Here is a 15329-nt window from a genome sequence, read left to right on the forward strand (position 1 = left end):
ACCTCAAACTTACCATAAAATTTGAATAAAAATTTTGATAAAAATTAATCTCCACAAAAACCACTTTATTTACAAATCAAGATTACAAATTAATAAATCACATGTTAAAAAAAATTGTAAAAATTTTAAAGAGTGAAATTGTAAAAATTCCCATGTTTAAAAAAAATGTATATCATGCTTTCCCTCTGGAAAGTGCATTTTAGGGAGTGAGCTCGATTATTTGGCACCAATATAGTTTTGGATTCATCATTTTAATGGATAATTCCTAAGATCCTACATTTTCCTCCCTCTGAAAGTGAATTTTAGTGAGTGAGATTGATTATTTGGCCCCAATATAGTTTTGGATTCATCATTTTAATACAGCTCACACATCCACAAACTCTATCTCTATGTATATGTTTGTCATTCTCAGAGCATCTTGTTTTTTCAAAACCCTATCACAGATCATGGCCTTGGTTGGTAGTGCTACTCAGAAGCTCCCACTAACGCTTTCGCAAACCAGAAGGATAATTCCTAAAATCCTACATTTTCCTCGAACCACGATTTCAACACCCATCATTTTCCCTAAGCTTTGACAAGGATGAAGGAGATTATGAAAACCCAACCACTTCTAACCAAGATCATGAAATAAAACAACACATCATCGACATATTGGAATCAATCCCTGAACCCTTGGGCTTTCAACAATAGGGATTGAGCCTAGGAATGTTTTTCCTAGATCAAGATGATGAAGAGCTGAAGCAATGTTTGCTGACTTGGGTCACTTCTCAGTGAGATCTGTCTAGGTAAGCTTAGAGCTTAAAGAAGCTCATTGTAGAGCATGACAACTTTAGGCTACTATAAGGGTTTCTTTTTGAGCAGCCATACTTTTCTGTAAATGTTTCTTTCAAGCAGGCATACTTTTCTTTCAAGTTTAGGGAACTACAGTAGTACAACTTTATATGGATTTGGTTTTTCACCTTGAGTCTTCTCCATCGTTTGTGCTTCTTTTCCTTTCAATACTAGTATAACCTTGTGTATAAACGTTGGCTGTAGATAACCTTCATATTTTCGGTTCTCACATGTATGTTAATGCATATATGGGCCAAGCTGCATTTCTTATGACAAATACAAAAATGGAAAAACAAGAATTCTATGTTTCAATTCCAAGCAAGGTTCAATCGAGTTTTTTATTAATAGCATGCATAAACTTTGTAGCATGTTTTTCATGGATTATAAGCATGTTTTGAAATGGAAAAATCATTCTTATACTTGAAATGCATCACAGGTTCCTGTATTCTTAGCAGTTATTCATAATACCAATTATGGTTGTGCTCGTCTATATAGTTCATATTGCCTTTTGACTAATGAGTAGATATATTTTTCTCATATCCAAATCATTCAGCTAGTGCGTTCTGGCCAATTCTTGTGCTAGCCACTACTGTTGCTTTGATCACAAGTCAAGCTATTATTTCAGCAACATTTTCATGTATCAAACCGTCAATGGCTCTTGGTTGCTTCCCCAGGCTTAAAGTCATACACACCTCAAAGCGGTTTATGGGCCAGGTCTACATTCCAATCATAAACTGGTTCCTGATGATTCTTTGCATCATTGTAGCTACCACCTTTAAGGGCACAAATGAGATAGGAAATGCATATGGTAAGTCTTATACAAAGACATGAATTTGATTTATTAGTACTAAGTTCTAACAATAGTCAGCATTTACTAGCATACACAATTTATAACACCATTACAGAGTAATATCTCATCCAATAAGTAAATTTCATGGAAAACAACTAGTAGAACCTTGAAATGAACATCACTCTTTAGTACAAATGTGCTGACATATAGACATGTTGCAGGAATTTCTGAGGTGGGAGTAATGATGGTGACCACAGTGTTAGTGACTATTGTCATGCTTCTGATATGGAAAACCAACCTATTCTTGGCACTTTGTTTCCTGGTTTTCTTTCTAACCATTGAACTAACTTATTTTGTAGTTGTATTGATGAAAGTGAGTGATGGTAGTTGGCTCCCATTGGTTTTAGCCTCCTCCCTCCTTTTTGTAATGTACATCTTGAACTATGGAAGTGTCCTAAAGTATCAAAGTGAAGTTAGGATGAAAATCTCAATGGATTTGATGCTAGAGCTCGGTTCAAATCTTGGCACAGTAAGAGTTCCTGGAATTGGGTTGGTCTATAATGAACTCGTTCATGGAGTTCCAACAATATTTGGGAATTTTGTAACAAGTCTCCCAGCTATTCATTCCACCATAATATTTGTATGTATCAAGTATGTTCTAGTTCCTGTTGTGACACAAGGTGAGCGCTTTCTATTCAGACGAGTATGTCCAAGAAACTACCACATGTTTCAATGTATTGCAAGGTATGGTTACAAAGATGTCTGAAAGGAGAATCATCAAGCCTTCTAACAAATACTTATTGAAAGTCTTGAAAAGTTTCTTTGTAGGGAGGCTGAAGATTTCTCATTGGAGAGTGATGATCAGTATACTTCAGAATCAGAGAATGAAACAAAGGATCCTAAACTACTAGGAGAAATAAGTTGCAGCCCTAATTCCCTGGAGGCACCCCTAATGGGAAATTACAGGGGTTCAAGGAATTTCTTTGCTCCTCCAGAGTCACTACCAGAAGCTAGTACCTCATCAGGGTTTCCCACAAGTGTTGTGCCTATGGATGATCAAAGTCTTGAGTATGAGCTTTCATCCATGCATAAAGCCAAAGAATTAGGAGTTGTATATGTTAGAGCCTAGATCGACCTCAGGCTAAAGGGAGGCAATCTTAGGATAACCACAAACCACACCTAACCTGGTAGCTAGCCTACTAGGTCGGGAGAGCGCTCTCTCCTTGTCAATATCAGTTAAGATGATTCCAATTATAGCTTGCTATTACTGAATTGAAATTGGATTTTAGGCTAGGTATAGTAGCTCTAGGGTTTTTTGGTTGATTTCGATGGTTGGTTGCTGGATCAAATGGAGCAGGCAGCTTGGGTCCGGGAAATCAAGTCAGATTTGCAGACATGTTCTATGGGGCGAGATAGATAAGTGCTTATGCACTAGTAATCGGATGATACGATGGATTTAAGCTTGTTGAGGAGCTAAGGAGGGCATGAGGAAATCATGATTCCTCTTCAAACTGTTGAAAACATAAAAAACCAAATGCACTCCTAAGACAAAGCACTGTTATTAGTGTATTTTGTCTATTTATCTTGATTCATTTAGTTAAGAGGAATGAAATAGATGCTAGAACATATAACACATGATAATAACAAATAGCAAAAAGTGAAACAATGCCAAGACACATTACCACAAGAATCCCACAAAAATAGCTACAAAACTTGGTTTATTTCCTTGCAAAACTGTTATAGTGATGTACAATGAAGCTCAAAGCATCCACAAGAGTCCAACCTTTTCCAAAGAGTGAAAATCACATCATATAGAAATCAAAACCACCTGAGCTATCCATCAGGGGTCAAATCCAAGAGTCAAGGAGCTATTTCAACTACATCTAAACTAGGAACAAGAAAATAGGTAGTGGAACAGCTTGCCTCTAAAACTAAGGACACTGATATATTTATTTCCAAACCACTTTTAATTGATGTATCTATCTCCCAAAGTGATTTTTCATCAAATTTACATCATATTACATCATTTACCATCAATAATTTACCAAGAAAAGGATGAAAATTCAACTGGTGATGAAACTAGGCGAAATTTTGAGTTTTAGGCAAAATTGACAAAATCTGCCCAATGCACAGTGCCCTTAGCCCAATGTGCAGTTCTGCTTCAAGCAAGCCTTTGGAGGCCTTCCACTCCACCAAAATAGACCCAAGATAGCTTGTTGGAAAGAACTGTGTATCTAGTTTCTGTAACATCTTGAATTTCCTAATTTGGAGGTCATTTTCCCCTTCAAAAATGAATTCGCCTAAGATTGCTTCCTTTGGGTGCAAAAAGTGGCAGAGAGGGCACTTTTCGAGTGTTTTTTTCCATTTAGGAGACTTAGTTTTATTCCAAATGAGACGAAACATTCAACGATTGATGTACTTTTGATGCTAAATCCAGAAACACAATCCATTTTTCAAATGGGTGTGCCAATCCAATGCGCAGTGCACATCCATTAGGATTTCTTGTTTTTCCAATTTCCAAAAATCAATATTTACAAAATTTTTCCAAAATCTGCCTAGTTTTGGCTCAAATGTACTTCATTTGTTACTTTGTTGGGAAAGTGTAACATCATCCAAGATCTCAAGTTTGTCACCCCTCTTTTTGCTTCTCAAAGCCATCCTTAACCTTGCCTTTAGTTTTTAATCCTCATGTTGCATATCTTGTTTCGGGTCATATAGTGATAGGCCATGTGGCATAGCATTTTCTTCTCTTTATTGGCCTTCTCTAGCAGCTTATCAAGGTGAATTTTCACCCTCTCTAACCAAGTTTCTCAGTCATTTTCAATTTCTTGCTCAATGGAGGTCAGCTTGACCTTGGCCTTCTTTGCCTCTTGCCTCTCTTCTCTAATCATTTGCAATTCCATAATAGCTTGTTTATCAATTAATTTCTTGTTTTCCTACTCAAGGTATTTGATTATCCACTTTTCTATTTCTAATTTGACTGATAGGGTTTGAATGCCAACCTCTTTTTCCTTGATGATGAGATCCTTATCACTCCTTGAATTTTGATTATCCAAGTCTGTGACATTCTCCTCTTGTGCCGCCTCATGTTCCACCAGGATATAGTCTCTCTCTTGCACCTCACTAGGATCATCCTCATGCATCTTTTTCTTTCTTTTATCTTTGCCCTTTTGTTGCTGCCCAACCTATACCTGCTTAGCTGGAGAAGAAGGCAAAGCCCCTTCCACTCTAGGTGGAGATAGCATTTGCTTGTGGCTTGTATATGAAGGCGAGACCCCTTCCACTCCTTGTGGAGATAGTACTCACTTGGAAACTACAAATAGCATCCTAGTGCCTCTCTCATAAGTCAAAAACATAGGTACCCCCACAATTTCAGTTTCTTGAACCTTTTGCTGTCCTGAAGGTCCACCTTCCTCCTGATGCATTGATGAAAATATTTGAGGGCCTTTGAACACCTCATGAGAAATGAAGGTTTCCCATGGCATTCCCAACTGATTGAGCTGATGTAAAACAATAATTTTAATAACAGAGAAATGGTAAATACCATTTAGCTGCTGTGGATATGGTTTCCTCTTTGCAATAACTATCATTTTCTCTATGTTTTTGCATATAAAATAAGGAATATTCATCATTTTCACCCTAATGAAATGCCTTAACAATCTGATATGGTAGGCATATAATCTAGAGAACCTACCCTCACAAGTAAAATACTTAATGATGAGCTTCATGAGTGGAGCATACCGGTCCTCCAAAAATCTGAAAGGAAACACTCTACTGATTCTGCCATGGCATTCAGCCTTGATGCAAGGCACATAATACTCCCTGTTAATATGTTGTCTCTTGTCCCATTTCTCCCCTACGTCTGGAATTCCTGTGGCCTCTACAATGATGGTGGATGATAGAGTAGATGTAACCTCAGCAAGATGCACCATATTGTTTTCCAAGTTTGTCACAAATAGTCTTGCTAACTCATGATGGAATTTAACTCTCTCTATCATCTCTCAAAAATCAAAACATAACTGATGTCTGAAGCATGAGGTGGCTAATGGGCAAGCAAGCAGTTCACTCATACTGATGGGATCCTCCCTGATTATCTTGCCACCTTTGTGAGGCTTCCTCTACTACAAATTTCTTTCTCTGGAGCTGTCAGTAAGAGTGTCCTCCTCATAATCATAGTCACTGTCCTTCTCCATATTTGTCTCCCTTGGGATGGTTTGATGAATGGTGGATAATTAGGTTAGGGAAAGATGAGTATGAAGAGATTTATAAAAGGGAAATAGTGATGGAGTGAAATAAGAAGGTAAGTGGGGTTTAGAAGGGAGCTAGGGTTTCATGTGAGGAGTTTAGGGTTTTGATAAAGGGGTTAATTTTAATAGGGAAATGGGGGAAGGGATATGAGTGAAGTGGGATAGGATTAAAGGGTAGGTTTAGGACAAGTGAAAATGGGAATATTGAGACAAGGAACAAGAGTTTGCAATGGTGAAAAGTAAGGTAGAAAGACAAATTAGGATTCAAGTCTTAGGAGGCAAAAAAACATATTTCAAGCATGAAAACCCTATATAAGCTCAAAATTGAGTGTACTTACTTGTTTAGAAGGAAAATGGAACAAATAGGGTGATTGGAGATGAAATTTGGTAGTTTTGGAGCCTCACAGGTCAATGCGTAGTGCACTGAACCTAATATGCAGTGCCTCCCTAATGTGCAGCGCCCTTGTATTTTTCTGTAGGAAGTTTGGCTCTGATGCACAACACCTCCCTAATGCGCAACACCCTTGTATTTTTTTGTAGGAAGTTTGGCTTTGATGCACAACACCTCCCTGATGTGCAGCGCCGTTGTATTTTTCTGTAGGAAGTTTGTCTCTGATGCACAACACCTCCCTGATGTGCAACACCAAACTCCCAATGCGCAACACCAGGTAGATTTTCAATAAATTTTGTTTTTTATTTCTCTTTTGCTCAATCTCCATTCAAAACATGATTTTTTGCTCTTTCTTTGAAGTTTCCACAATGAAATGACTTCCACAAATGACTTGGCTTTATATTTCCTTCTCACTTTAATTTTTTTTATTCAAACCCACTTTTCTAAAGTCTTGATGACCTTTACAAAAACTTTGTTTTTTAGTTTGAATTTTTGACTCTTTTCTATGGAAATTTGATGGATTGATGTCATGATGGTTTTTCTTTTGCAGTTGTAGGAGTTTGCAAGATGACGACGAACAGCTGAATAGTACTTATTACATATAGGAACCATAAAATTACATAAAATTACATGGAAATAAAATAATAAAATACAAATGCTCTGTTTTACCTCAAAATAGGTTTTGAGGTTAAAGAGCTATATTTAGCTTACAAAAAGGAAATTTAAAAATTTTCATGTGTCTACTAACATTTATTACTCTTTTGAATGACCATAGTGAAAAACCCTAAAACCTAAGTCTAAGACTGATTTTTATAAATGATGTGAAGAGAATGACTATGAATGATTGAAAAATTATGTGAAATAGGCCAACAAGTATAGAGCATGATGGAAAAGTGAAATGAAACAATACCATCAGTTGATCCCTGACCTAATGAAGTGCAGCTCATTAGAATGGGACACCTAATATGAAATGAAAAAGATAAATTTTGACCATTGATGGCAGTGTGAAAGCACTGACACTAACAATGTATCTCTTGGGTCATGGAGATATTAGAGCTAGAAAGTATTCTTGGTTTATTAAGAAATTGGTTATTAATTACTTCTATGCTTTTTTGAGGAAAAATTGCAGAGCAGGCATTGCAACACTACGTGTTCCTCACACTAATCTTCTGCAGGTTCGCATAACTCACATGGTGTGAGATCTTGAAGCTACAAAGTTGCAAAATTTAAGCTTGCCCAAAAGGATCAACAAAAGAATGCTTCTGCATAGGACATGATGAGAGAAATGGGAGAATTTGGTGACAGAAAACACATTGAAATATAACATTGAACTGCACATTGGATTTGCATCTGCTGCTCCATAAACCATATCTAACTGTATTTGATAGGAAATCATAAAGATTTTGACTTTAGGATATGGAAGTTGAGGGGAATGCAACATTTGCTACTTGTCATATAGTGATGTTCAATTTAATTGCCTTCAGTATCTACCATCAGGCTGATGCCCCAGTTCTCCACATCTGATGATGATGCAATTGCTAGCCTGAACAACTGAAATCTATCCATACTTGAGGCTTTCTTTGGTTAAGGTTTCATGCTAGAAGTCGAAAGAAAAAGTGAAATCAGTTTATTTATGTTTAGAAATTCAGGTTTTAAGCCTTCTAGTATACTTATTTCTTTGAATATTTCTTAATTGATGAAATATAGAATATATCTTTGGACAAAGGATTTTTTATGTCTCAATACTAACAAAAGTTTTGTCTGGAAGCAATCAAATGGACAGAATCTAAATTGCTCTATGTAATGCATTATTAGGACTTCTGTGGGCATAATGGAGGTGTCCGCAAAAGGTATTCTCATGCATTTTCAGATGTTAGGTGTACACAGAATGGGTTTGAGGTGAAAAGTTGCATGGGCTTAGACAACAAAATTGTGCTCCATTTCCAACCTTACTTCACATTTTATCACTTCAACCAAATTTGCAGAAATGTTAAGCTGAAATCCAATATAATGTCAAAACAATGTGAACAAATTACGAGATATTCTGGTTAGCCAGATGTTAGGTGTACACAGAATGGGTTTGAGGTGAAAAGTTGCATGGGCTTAGACAACAAAATTGTGCTCCATTTCCAACCTTTTATGCAAGTAAATAATTATTTATTAACAAGGTTACTTCACATTTTATTACTTCAACCAAATTTGCAGAAATGTTAAGCTGAAATCCAATATAATGTCAAAACAATGTGAACAAATTACGAGATATTCTGGTTAGTACCATACAAAACCCAACAAATGCCTAACACAATTTGTCATCTAATACTTGCTTATTTAAGTCATGTTAACTTAATGATGGTGCATTAAGTTATTAATAAGCACTTTAGTGAGTGGAATATACTGAAGTTATTTAACCTCCCTCTCTCATCTTGTTCAGCATACAGAGGTTTGGCACTAGCAAAGTGGGACTTTTTTATGGCCCAGTTCTATTCATATGGTTTATTTCCCTTGGGCTGGTTGGTCTCTACAACATTATTTCATATGACAATAGTGTTTTCAAGGCGTTCAATCCAGTCTATATCTATTACTTCTTTTCGAGTAATCCAAATCGAGCATGGTTTTCTCTTGGAGACTGTTTGTTGTGCATAACATGTGATTGAAACTGAAACCTACTATTCTTGTCTATGTTCTATCTCTGCATTGAATAACTAAAGTCTGGAATCACCAATAAAATTTGCACTATTATTCTGATTCACATGAGCTGAAGCAATGTTTGCTGACTTGGGTCACTTCTCAGTGAGATCTGTCCAGGTAAGCTTAGAGCTTAAAGAAGCTCATTGTAGAGCATGACAACTTCAGGCTACTGTAAGGGTTTCTTTTTTAGTAGCCATACTTTTCTGTAAAGGTTTCTTTCAAGCAGGCATACTTTTCTTTCAAGTTCAGGGAACTGCAGTAGTACAACTTTATATGGATTTGGTTTTTCACCTTGAGTCTTCCCCATAGTTTGTGCATTTTTTCCTTTCAATGCTAGTATAATCTTATGAATAAATGTTGGCTACAGATAGCCTTCACATTTTTGGTGTTCCCATGTCTGTTACTCGCATATATGGGCCAAGATGCATTTCTTATAACAAATCCAAGCATGGAAGAACGAGAATTCTACGCTTCAATTCCAGGCAAGGTTCAATCAGTTTCTGTATTAACAACATGCATAGACTTTGTAGCATGTTTTTCATGGATTATAAGCATGTTTTGAAATGGAAAATTCATTCTTATACTTGAAATGCATCACAGGTTCCTGTATTCTTAGTAGTTATTCATAATACCAATTATGGTTGTGCTCATCTGTATAGTTCATATTGCCTTTTGACTGATGAGTAGATATATTTTTCTCATATCCAAATCATTCAGCTGGTGTGTTCTGGCCAATTCTTGTGCTAGCCACTACTACTGCTCTGATCGCAAGTCAAGCTATGATTTCAGAAACATTTTCATGTATTAAAAAGTCAATGGAGCTTGGCTGCTTCCCCAGGCTTAAAGTCATACACACCTCAAAGCGTTTTATGGGCCAGATCTACATTCCAATCATATACTAGTTCTTGACGATTACTTGCATCATTGTAGCTGGCACCTTTAAGGTAAAAAATGAGATAGGAAATGCATATGGTAAGTAATATACAAAGACATGATTTGATTAATTAGTATTTACTATTTAGTGTGTTTTTCTTCCATTATGTGCCCCTTGAATATCTAACATACTCTTAGCCAATGAACAAACCCATGAATGAAAACAGTATAACCATAATAGATATCAACCCACCGTGGTTGTAAGGAGAAAGGAAACCAAGCATAAAAAATATTATTGTGACAACCAAGCATAAAAAATATTATTTTGAAAAGTCTTAGACTTCAAACCAAAATCTTGATCATCAATTTCCATATACGCACACAACAAGCTAGATGAGTAGGGGGTCTAGGGGGTCTCAAGTTTCAACACATCTATGTGGACTAAGTCCCATCTTGTGTCTTCCTGTATTGGACTTTTTTTCTAAATGTAGTCAACATTTCCACTGGACCATTGCCCAATTGATGGATCCTACTTAGACTGAACGCCTTGTGGCAGGCTGAAACGTTCATAGAATGCCTGCTAGAATAAAACAATGTTTTACTCTCATTATCTATTAAAGTAGGAGTGTCAACAATTGCAGAGTTTCCAAAATCGGTCTTTGTTGTTACTTATAAAATTCTCATATTTCGAAGATTAGTTGGAACCCAGGTATCTATTTTGATGCCATCAGTAGGTTCTATAGCTGCCTGGTCAAATTCCAAAACCTTTTTCAAGTCCATGTTGCCTGTAGTTCTTGTTGTTGAAGATAACCATCTATTTGCAATAACTTTAAAAGTTAATGAAGTAATAAATGGAAGTTTTTCCTCTCCTTGCATCTATCATTGAACATGTTAGCGATAAAATAAGTGTTCGAAGCTATGCCAAAAAAGATGAACCCAAAGGACCACAAGAAGGATGAGAAGAACAAGAACATGCTAGCTATGAATTCTAGCAACCAAGAAGAGTCCAACTCAATTGTAGATGAAAAGATTGTCTACACTGCAAATTAAAATGCAAAATGAGGTGAACCTTTGTAGCTTCATCCCAAGGAAGAGAAGGAGATGACTAAACTCTTCCATATTCAGATGTAAGTCAAGATAACAAAGGTGGATACTTTATTTGATTCCAGTTCATAGGCAAGAACATGAGAAATATATCTTTGCGAGGAGAAGAAATCAATACCACTTGATCAAGGATGAAAAGTCCATAATTAATGCACACAAAGGTAAATTCAAGACTATCTAGTATGTGCTAACCATGCCAAGAAAATGATCAATTCTAGTAGGAGGTTTGTATTACTCTTACTAAAATACAATCAACCATGAGATGAATAGGTAAAAATAAAGGCATCTCTACAACAATATATGAGAGAGCAGGAAAATTAGTGGGAGGAGCTTTCACAAGTGTACAAATAAGTGTGAAGTGGTGCATGAGATACAGTTGTTGTCTGACGCTCCATTTCCAAACATTAGGTTGTACAAGCAATCCATCATAGAAGAAGATGAAGTGAAGAAACAATTGCAGTAGCTACTAGAATAGGAAGTAATTCAACAAAGCATTTCACCTTGTGAATCACCTATCAACATAGTACCCACCAAAGGTGTGGACTACAAAGCTTTGAATAAGATTACCCTCAAGACTCAGACTGTCCACCCAAGATCAATGACTTGCTACATTAGTTATAGCATGTCAGGTACATCACTAAGGTGGATCTCAAATCAAATCCCACCAAGTACAAGTAAAGGAAGAAAACAACTAGAGGACCACCTTCAAGACAAGGCAAGGTTTATGTGGATGGTTGGTAATGCATTTTGGCCTATGTAATGCACTAGCAACATTTATGTGTTCCATGAATGATGTATTTCATCCCTTTCTAGATCTATTTGTGGCAGTGTCGCTGGTTCTATATAGCTCTACCTAGGATTCTAGGAAGAACACATCTCACGTTTCATCCAGGTATCATAGACCCTGTAAAAGAATCAAATACTAGCAAACCTTAAGAAGTGTTAATTTTCTCAACAATGTTTCTGATGTACTTAAAATTCCTAGAGCATCTTAATATATATTTCTGATTTTCTGGACTCTTCTGATTGTGGGGGGTAGCCAGCATGTTTCAGTGTTTACAATGACCGTCAATTGTATTCACTCAAATACTAAACCTAAATTTTGTAGTATGAGATAAGAAAATTTTGATTTCTCAGGGTTCACTTGTGGAGACTTCTATCGTAGCCTACTTTTCTATTTAAAATTCCTTGTATGTACATATTTTTAAAATTTTAATAGTTAAAAGAAACATTCTATTCAAAAAAAGAACATCTTTAGAAGACACAAACCATGCAGCCTGTCACATCTATAAATTAATATAATTTTACAAAAAAATTAAAGCTAAATCGTATATGTTGAAGTAATTCAGGCAAAAGAAAATCCAATAGACATGTCTTGTGGATGTATCATTCATTTGATTTCTCACTTTCTCCTGCATTTCTGTAGAGAATTTTGGCATGCCTGAGAAGGCTGCACTGCAACTCAAATTTCTAGATGACTCCCTAACTCTATTATGATTTTCTTCAAAAAGGTCATTATGTACTAAAATAGATTGTGGAGATGAATCCATGGTTGAATGTCCACTTGTCATGTCATCAAATCTAGATGAAGTAGATGGATTCTGTCTAGATAAGGTGCTTGATATCTTAATCATATTCTAGAGCTCCTTTGGTGACATCCTACCAAACATACCAAATACAATTTTGATCATATCAGGGCTCAATTTACCTCCACTTAGTGAAACCAAGGAGTTTGCGTTGACATTTTTCATCAAACTATGCATAGTTCTACAACATCACTAGATGATAAGCAAATCATTTCAAAGTATATTGCAAATATTACATAGAAAAATTGAAATGTTTCGAAGCTTAAAACATTTATCCTATCAAGCATGTTTCGTAGGAGGTAGTCATCATGAAAAAGAATGTGATTTACAAAATAAATAAATAACAAGAGAAAATTTCAATGACCACAAAATGTTCTTAGAAAAAAATACCGATACATGTTAATGTAACATTGAAAATGCATACATTAAGCACTTGAAGATCATTGTTAAACTTCAAGGTAAGTAAACAAACTTATTGTTTAAAGGAAGATGCTGGTAATAATTTAGCATAAAACTCCGTAGTAAGAAATGATGTGTTTATTAAATTTAGTTCTAACAATAGTCAACATTTAGTAGCATACACAATTTATAACACCATTACAGAGTAATATCTCATCAAATAAGTAAATTTCATGGAAAACAACTAGTAGAACCTTGAAATGAATATCACTCTTTAGTACAAATGTGTTGACATAATGACATGTTGCAGGAATTTCTGAGGTGGGAGTAATGATGGTGACCATAGTGTTAGTGACTATTGTCATGCTTATGATATGGCAAACCAACAGTTTTCTTTCTCACCATTGAACTAACTTATTTTCTAGTTGTATTGATGAAAGTGAGTGATGGTAGTTGGCTCCCATTGGTTTTAGCCTCCTCCCTCCTTTTTGTAATGTACATATGGAACTATGGAAGTGTCCTAAAGTATCAAAGTGAAGTCAGGATGAAAATCTCAATGGATTTGATGCTAGATCTCGGTTCAAATCTTGGCACAGTAAGAGTTTATGGAATTGGGTTAGTCTATACAAAACTCATTCATGGAGTTCCAACAATATTTGGGAATTTTGTAACAAGTCTCCCAGCTATTCATTCCAACATAATATTTTTATGAATCAAGTATGTTCCAATTCCCATTGTGACACAAGGTGAGCAATTTCTATTCAAATTTTAGATCAGCTTGTCTAAGAAATTACCACATGTTTCGTTGTATTGCAAGGTATGGTTACAAAGATGTCCGAAAGGAGAATCATCAAGCCTTCTAACAACTACTTATTGAAAGTCTTGAAAAGTTTCTCCATAGGGAGGCTAAATATTTCTCATTGGAGAGTGATGATCAGTATACTTCAAAATCAGAGAATGAAACAAAGGATCCTAAACTACTAGGAGAAATAAGCTGCAGCCCCAATTCCCTGGAGGCACCCCTAATGGGAAATTACAGGGGTTCAAGGAATTTCTTTGCTCCTCCAGAGTCACTACCAGATGCTAGTACCTCATCAAGGTTGCCCACAAGTGTTGTGCCTATGGATGATCAAAGTCTTGAGTATGAGCTTTCATCCATGCATAAAGCCAAAGAATTAGGAGATGTATATCTCTTGGGTCATGGAGATATTAGAGCTAGAAAGGATTCTTGGTTTATCAAGAAATTGGTTATTAATTACTTCTATGCTTTTTTGAGGAAAAATTGTAGAGCAGGAATTGCAACACTACGTGTTCCTCACACTAATCTTATGCAGGTTCACATAACTCACATGGTGTGAGATCTTGAAGCTACAAAGTCGCAGACTTTAAGCTTGCCCAAAAGGATCAACAAAAGAATGCTTTTGCATAGGACGTGATGAGAGAAATGGGAGAATCTGGTGATAGAAAACACATTGAAATATAACATTGAACTACACATTGGATTTGCATATGCTGCTCCATAAACCATATCTAACTGTATTTGATAGGAAATCATACAGATTTTGACTTTAGGATATGGCAGTTGAGGGGAATGCAACATTTGCTACTTGTCATATAGTGATGTTCAATTTAATTTCCTTTAGTATCTACCATCAGGCTGATGCCCCAGTTCTCCACATTTGATGATGATGCAATTGCTAGCCTGAACAATTTAAATCTATCCATACTTGAGGCTTTATTTGGTTAAGGTTTCGTGCTAGAAGTCGAAAGCAAAAGTGAAATCATTTTTTTTTTTTATGTTTATAAATTCAGGTTTTAAGCTTTCTAGTATACTTATTTCTTTGAATATTTCTTAATTGATAAAATATAGAAAAAATATTTGGAGAAAGGAATTTTTATGTCTCAATACTAACAAAATTTTTGTCTGGAAGCAATCAAATGGACAAAATCTAAATTGCTCTATGTAATGCATTATTAGGACTTATGTGTGCATAATGGAGGTGTCTGGAAAAGGTATTCTCATGCATTTTCAGATATTAGGTTTACACATAATGGGTTTGAGGTGAAAAGTTGCATAGGATTGAAAAACAAAATTGTGATCCATTTCCAACCTTAATTCACATTTTATCACTTCAACCAAATTTGCAGAAATGTTAAGTTAAAATCCAATATACTGTCAAAAAAATGTGAACAAATTACAAGATATTTTGGTTAGCCAGATGTTAGGTGTACACAGAATGAGTTTGAGGTGAAAAGTTGCATCGGATTAGACAACAGAATTGTGCTCCATTTCCAACCTTTTATGCAAGTAAATAATTATTTATTAACAGGGTTACTTAACATTTTATTAATTCAACTAAATTTGCAAAAATGTTAAGTTGAAATCCAATATAATGTCAAAACAATGTGAACAAATTACG

General features: G+C 35.7%; 2 pseudogenes; both read left to right on the forward strand.

Annotated features, from left to right (window-relative positions):
- The first annotated feature begins 389 nt into the window (after positions 1–389).
- On the forward strand, positions 390–7458 carry LOC149260467 (potassium transporter 7-like; annotated as a pseudogene).
- Positions 7459–8090: 632 nt separating this feature from the next.
- Positions 8091–14267, forward strand: LOC149260468 (potassium transporter 7-like; annotated as a pseudogene).
- Positions 14268–15329: the final 1062 nt, after the last annotated feature.

This window comes from Pinus tabuliformis, chromosome 6, assembly GCF_031772625.1.
Source record: "Pinus tabuliformis cultivar Carrire ecotype Pingquan chromosome 6, CPIR1, whole genome shotgun sequence".
Taxonomy (NCBI): Eukaryota; Viridiplantae; Streptophyta; class Pinopsida; order Pinales; family Pinaceae; genus Pinus; species Pinus tabuliformis.